The following is a 7,552-nucleotide window of genomic DNA, read 5'->3' on the forward strand; positions in this document are numbered from 1 at the left end:
GTATTATTCAAATTTTTATATATTTATTAATTTAGTTTAACGTTATTTATTTAATTTGCAGTAAAATGGAAGATGATGATATTGTAATTGGAGTTTTATATAATAGAACATTGGTACAAAATGATGGTGGTAATTGGGAATATCGAAATGGTAAAAATATAATGGTTTCCGTCGACAAGAGATGCACAAAATCAGAGTTAGAAGATGAGATTTTCAATTCTATTGAGATAGATCGAAATGAATATATGCTAAAGCTAAAATGGATATATGGACGATGTGCAGAAAAGTTGGATCCTACAGAAATACGCTGTGATAGGGATGTGAAATGTTTTCTTCAAGAAGTGAGGAATTGAGGGATGACAATGATGCAGCCTCCAATTTATGTTAAGATGATTTCAAAAGTTGAACATGTATGTAGAAATGTTCATCAAACAGCCATTGCTTCGGATAGTAAGAGTAATCTTCATTCTTTTTCTTGTCCTCCAATTGGCGTTCGACTACCACAAGTTTCTGGTACTGAACCTATTCAGGCTACATGTCAAAAAATTATGGTTCAAGAAACTCAGTTTAAAGGTCAAGTTGATGTTCGTGGGGCCTGGACATCATTTAACATTCACAAAGGAGTTGATGTTGGAGGTGACTATGCTGAACGGTTTCCTAACGATGAAGAGTATGAGCAGTTGCATAATATTGATCATGATGAGAAGTACAATGCAGCAGGGGATGATGTTGATTATAATAATGTAGATTTTGATCATGAGTTGCCGGACAATGATAATGATATGCATCCTGAAATGAACAATGAAGGAGTTGATGATGTTAGGGTCCATCGTGCTACAAGTGATCACATATCATCGAGCAACAAAAGTGGTTCTATGGCCATATTTTCTTCAAAGTTCACTGGCAATGAGAGCATAGTAGTTGGACAATTATTTCGCAACAAACGTGACTTACAGAATAAACTGAGTATCTATTGAATGCAAGAAAATAAGGAGTTTAAGGTGACACAATCAACTACACAACGGTATGAGGTTGTATGCTTGGAAAATACTTGTAAATGGCGACTACGTGCAACCACATTTAAAAATGCAGAAATATTTGTTGTGAGAATTTTTGATAATGTACACAGTTGCTCGTTAGATATTGTGCATCGAGAACATAAGCGGGCCAGTAGCTGGGTTATCGGGCAATGTATCAAATCTAAATATGAAGGTATTGCACGTGTTTACAAACCCAAAGAAATTCAACATGATTTTTTACAGAAATATGGGGTGAATATAAGCTACAACAAAGCATGGAGAGGTAAAGAGTATGCACTTAACAGTGTTAGGGGATCTCTAGAGGAGAATTTTGCTAAGTTACCTGCCTACTGTTATGAGTTAGTGTCAAAGAACCCTGGGACTTTTACACATATTAAAACAGACGATAATAACAATTTTTTATATATTTTTTTATGGCAATTGGAGCAAGCATTAGGGGATTTAAATCCCACATAAAACCTGTGTTGGCTGTTGATGCAACTACATTGAAAGGGAAATACAAAGGGTACATGTATATTGCATCGGGCATGGATGGCAATAAGCAAATATATCCTTTGGCTTTCGGCATTGGAGATGGAGAAAACGAGCAAGCATATACATGGTTTTTCCAAAACCTCAAGGATGCCATTGGAGATTTTCCGGATTTGGTGTTTATGAGTGATAAACACTCCGCTATTGAAAGGGCATTAGGCAAAGTTTTTCCCAATGCATACCATGCGTTGTGCACGTACCATATAAGCAGAAATATTAAATCAAATGGACATATGAAAGATGAAAAAATAATACAATGTTTCATGCTTGCAGCTAGTGCATATTCGGTTGAAGATTTTGAGTTTTATATGGGGCAAATTGAGGCAAAAAACAGTAGGGCTGCCCAATACATTCAATCATGTGACCCTACAAGGTGGGCACGTTCTCTTTCTTCATGTAGAAGGTACACTATCATGACCACCAATATTGCAGAAAGCTTGAATGGTATTTTGCTAGCTGCTAGAAAGATGCCAATAGTAGCATTAATTAAGCACATAGGAGATTTACTGCAAAGGTGGTTTTATGAGCGACGTATTGCAGGTGCAAAATTGACGAAGCCTGTGACTAACCATATGGAAGAGCAACTCAAACTACGAAATTTGGAGTCTATCGGACTACGTGTGAAAGCCATTAATATGCATGAATTTCTTGTGGAAGGTGGGAGTTTGAGGGGTACAGTTAATCTCCAATCAAAAACTTGCTCATGCAAAGTCTTCAATCTTAATCAATATCCTTGTGATCATTGTATTTCCGCTTGCAGACACCGCAAAATTGCTCCTTATGGCATGTGTTCTCATTACTACACCACGGATGCATATCGTGCAGCTTATGCTGAGTCCATTTAGCCTGTGTTAGATGAAAAACAGTGGCATGCCCCGGATGACGTGGCAAGTCGTATTGTTGTTCCACCAAGATGAACACATAGGTGAGCCGGTAGGCAGAAGATGCAATGCATACCATCCGAAGGTGAAGATGTTATTGGATGCAGATGTAGCCGATGCGGTGGTGTTGGACATTATAGGTAGAGATGTACGAATCCATTATCTTATTCTTCGAATTAGAAAGTTTTAATTTAGTGTTATGGTTTAATATGTTTTGATAATTATTTCATATTTTGGATATTATATTTTCTACTCCACGGTGGAAGATTTATTAGCAATATATATATATATATATTTTTCAATTTAATCCCAAATGAAAAGAGGCTTTCTGGAGTTGATTTTAAATCTTTAGTTTACATCTCATTTTATGAAATGTCCAAATGATTTTGAAAAGAAAAACAAATATATATCATTTTTTCTTTTCTTTAAAATGGTTAGTGATTTTAAATGTCAATACATTTTTTGTTAAATCCACCTTCATCTTATATAATATTTGTCTCCACTCTCAATTTTTTTACCCTACTATTAACTTAAATCATCTATTAGAGATTGATTTTCCAAGTGGAGGAAATTAGTTTTTGATAGGAGTAAAAATCATTCAATGATTTCCGCTTGGAGGAAATTTTTTCCAACAGAAAGAAAACGATTTCCGCTTGGAGGAAAAATTTTCCACCTGGCGGAAAATTATCAAGAGACTTCAATTGATCTCCATATGGGATTTCCGACTGGAGGAAAATTTTTCCTCCAAGAGGAAAAGTTTTCCATCTAGAGGAAATATTTTCCAACAAGCGGAAAATTTTTTAGAATTTGCAATGGAGCTCGTAAGACATTTGTGCATAATGGAATTCTAATAAATAAACATGGCAGATTTTCTATAAGGTCAATTAGTTATCCTTACATCAATAACACATCGTTATCTTTGGTAAATGAACATTATAAGCCACCATTATCTTTACAATTAAAAGTCTAATGTAATAAAGAATATGCATCTATAAACATGACAAAAGGAAAGAAAAATGCATCACCACCCAGCTCATGTGCTTAGTTCTTTGTTGTAAGCCTCATATGCATACTTCCTCCTAAAGAACTCCATGTCATCTTATGTGAATGTCACTAGTAATCTAGCATATAAAAACTCGATGGTCTTGAGTATAAATGTAACACTCCGTCCCGAAGTACAACGGAAAATTTTCAACTTTGACCGAGGTTGTCTGTTGACCGTTGACTTTGACTTTGATCGTTGACCGTTGGCCGAAGGGGTCAAAAGTTGACTTTTTGACTCGGATGGAATTCTCAGTTGACTGAGGTACCATTACGAAGTACACGTTGGCACGAGTTCGTAGACTAGTAGCACGTTGAAAACGGAGCTACGGTTTGAAAGATATGAGCAAAACAAGTTGAGGTCCAAACTGTCCAAGGGATGCTGGAGTTGACTTTTTATTCATGCAAAGTTGAGCTTTGACTCATGCATGATTGTAAAGTGCTCATCGATACGAGTCCGTAGACTAGTGACACGTCCGATTTGGACATGTGGTTTGAAAGTTATGGACCTGTAGAGTTTTTCAAATACTGTATTATTTTAATATTATTTTTAAACGTGTAACGATGTGCCATGTGTGACTTAATAAATGTGACCATGTGTCACCATGTTGAGATTCCACATGTCAACCATGTTTAATATCATATTATTTTATTATTATTTTATATAATAATATTATTTTTAATTTATTTTCTTTCTCTTTCTTTTTCTTTTCTTTTTTTCTTTTCTTCTTTTCCCCCATGTGGAAAAAACGCCCAGCCACCCGAAGCTCTCTTCTTCTTCTTCCTCCTTCTTCTTCCTTTCCTTTCCTTCTTCCTCTCGGACCGTCGCCGTTTCTTCGTTTCCGGCCACCACCTTGCTACACGCGCCAGCCAGAGATGAGCGGGGGACGGAGGCGAGCTCGGCTGCAAAATTTCACGGCCATCGGTCGCCGGACGCTCCCAAATCAGGCTAGAGAAGTCTCCGGTCGAAAATTTTCTCTCTCCTCTTTTCTTGTGTTTTTCGGCCAACCCAGCTCGACCCATACCTCTATCCCACCATTTTCGACCACTCTGAGTTCATTTTCGGGGTTAGATTGCCCAAAAATCCCCACCGTTTGAGAGATCCCTTAAGTTTAAACTCGGCCAAAGCTTTCCGGCCACCGCCGGTCGAATTGAGCCCAATGGAGGTCGGTAATGTGATCCCCATCTCATAAGCTTTCCATAGACATATAATTTGTCAATTTTGGTTAATGTTTGTGTTAGACCCCCCGGGTACCGGATATTATTTACCTGAATAAAATATTAATTTATTTGAGATATGTACTGTTGTTGTTCTAGGAGCACGGGTGAGTCCTGGAATTGATCCCATGGAGGATTTTAGGTTAATTGCATGCTCCAGGTGAGTGATCCACCTTTAAAAATATTTTGGGGTAATTAATTATATTTATTTGGTGTTAAATTGGTATCTGGAATTATGCTCATGTGGTGGAATTTAAATATAATCGGGAAAAAATATTATTTTATATATATATTAACCCATTGATGCTAAACGGAATTTTGGGTCATTAAGAAATTCCCGATTATTATTTTATTGTGATTTAATTGTATTTATTACCCATGAGCAAGGTATTTTCATTAATTAATTGTGTGTGGTTTTTATATTATTTTTGGGCAGAATTGGTTTAAATATTTTAAGAAAATTATTTGTTTAATTGGTGGTTTAAATTTGATAATTATGCCCGTGGAATATTATTTGTTGAACCTCGTGTTACGAGAAAAATTATTTTTATATTGTTATCGATGGTTTCGTACCGGGTATGTTAAAGGAAAATATATGGGATGCTAAATTCAAAAATTGATATATTTTCCACGGTGATTTTTGGAAAATCGGTACGGTAATAAGAAATTTAGTAATTATTTTAAACGCACTCATACAGTATTGGTGTTCCGGTGTATATGTGGTTAGCGCGCAAGTATTATGTCTCCCGTGAGTTGCCATTGGACCGAGAGCAGGCAAGTCTTATATATTGCGCATCAGCCGCCCCCTTCCTTGGCCGGGATGACGGTTTTAGCAGCGGTACTGTCGGGACGCCGAAGTGCCGTATGCAAGTTTCTCTCTTTAACCTCCCGCCAGTCGGTGCTCGGGATGCTGGGTATCGGAGGGCATCACTGGTATATGGTGTGGTGCGTCAAGTATAAATTTTCGGATAAGGAAATTTCAAACCCCAAAGTATTCAAAATTTATTTATTATAATTTATTACATTTTATTTATTTTTGGGGTATTTATCTATTGTTTATTAAATTGTTTGATCCCTTGGTTTTCGGGAAATACGAATATCGGGTTTTGTGAAAATGTTTTAAAAGGGGTATTTCCAACGGAGTGAATAGTGAGGGTTTTGAGAGAAATTATTACTTTCAATTGTTTATTATTTATTTATCTATTTAATTGTCGGTATTAAATTAAATTCCATTATTTGTTATATTAATAATATTAAAATTGTTTAGTAGATAGGGTCACTCACTGAGATGATTAGCATCTCATATTTTTAAATTCCTTTCCCCTAGGTCCAGGTTGGGAGACGTTGATTGTCCGGGGCGAGCCCAACGTCTCAGTTCGTTGCCGAAAGTCCAAGAAGTATTTCTTCCATTTTTCCTCTTCATCTTGTATTGCTTCATTATCTGTCATTTTATTAATTCCACATTTATTGTATAATGCTCTGTATACTGTATTAGACGTGTAGTTATTATTATGCACTGATTTACTGTTATTCTTTTGGAGTGCTGTAAATTTGTTAAATCAACTTGTAGTTTTGTGGGAGGAATAAGGGGATGTGTATAAAAGTGTGTTTCAGTGCAGGAAAGTTTTGGTTAGTCCTACCCTTAGGGGAGGTGCTGCCGAATTTTCCGTTGGAAGGTTCGGTGGTATTTCCCTGGGATCAAGGCTTGTCTAGGGTTCCGGTGAGGAATTTTGGACGAGTCCTAACAATCAACATGACACAGTCACCACTACAAAAAAACAATTATTATAACATATATTAGTATTATTAGAACCATATTCAATAGTTAATATTTATTCAACAAACATGTACGTATTAAGGGGCTTTACCTATTACTTTGTTGAGGGAAATTTTGTGCCAATTCACATGTAAACTCATCAACGGAGTCTACAAGATCCGGTCACTGCTCATAAAAGGATGCAGACCGCAATAAATAAGGTAACATAATGCATAATTTCTGAAAATAAATTTCTCCCCTGTTTCGGTTGCCAACCTTATCTTTGTTATATACAGTCATACGACGCTCTTTCAAGTCCACGTGCCCTACCAGCCAATGTATGTTGCGCTTGTTTAGTGGAATCAAAAACTGTCAATACATTACAGGATTTCAGTTAGCACAACAAATAAAGGAAGGCACATGAATAAATGAATAGCTAACATTACACAATTTGGACATGTATATTGTACATGATTTAAGCATTTCCATGGCTTCGACTCCTTCATTCGAATCCCCAATACATATTCTTGCATTGCATATGAGAATTGGAACTTAGATGGATTGGCGAGGAACTTTCCATAACACTGCTCAATGTATACCTACAACAAAATAAATTATTAGTTACCTAAAATCACAATAGCCATATATAGGACACTTGGCCTTTAATACGTCTTTACGTACCCAAAATCCTCCACCTATCACCTCAAAACTAGGAAAAAAAAGAATCAGGGAATCGATTGGCATGTATACGAAATAAGTAAGGTAGGACTTTCATATGCTGCATTGAAAGATGAGTTAATTTTAAATTACATCCATGCAGTTGAACAACTATCTATGGAATTTATCAAATTATAAAATAAAAATCTTGATCGAAAAATACTTACATCGTGATTCATCCATTTCTCACTGGTTATAAGTAACTGGAAAAAGTCTTTACCCGCAGACAAAATGTCCATATCAACCTTTCCTGTCCAATCAAACTTCATAAATTGGTCAAAAATTTTTACAAGTTGCGTGGGTACTGGTTTGTATGGGTCGAACTTCAAAGTAGAAGATGCACGGGGTAAAGTGTGCTGTAGTTTTTT

This window comes from Ziziphus jujuba, chromosome 2 (genome assembly GCF_031755915.1).
Source record: "Ziziphus jujuba cultivar Dongzao chromosome 2, ASM3175591v1".
Classification (NCBI taxonomy): domain Eukaryota; kingdom Viridiplantae; phylum Streptophyta; class Magnoliopsida; order Rosales; family Rhamnaceae; genus Ziziphus; species Ziziphus jujuba.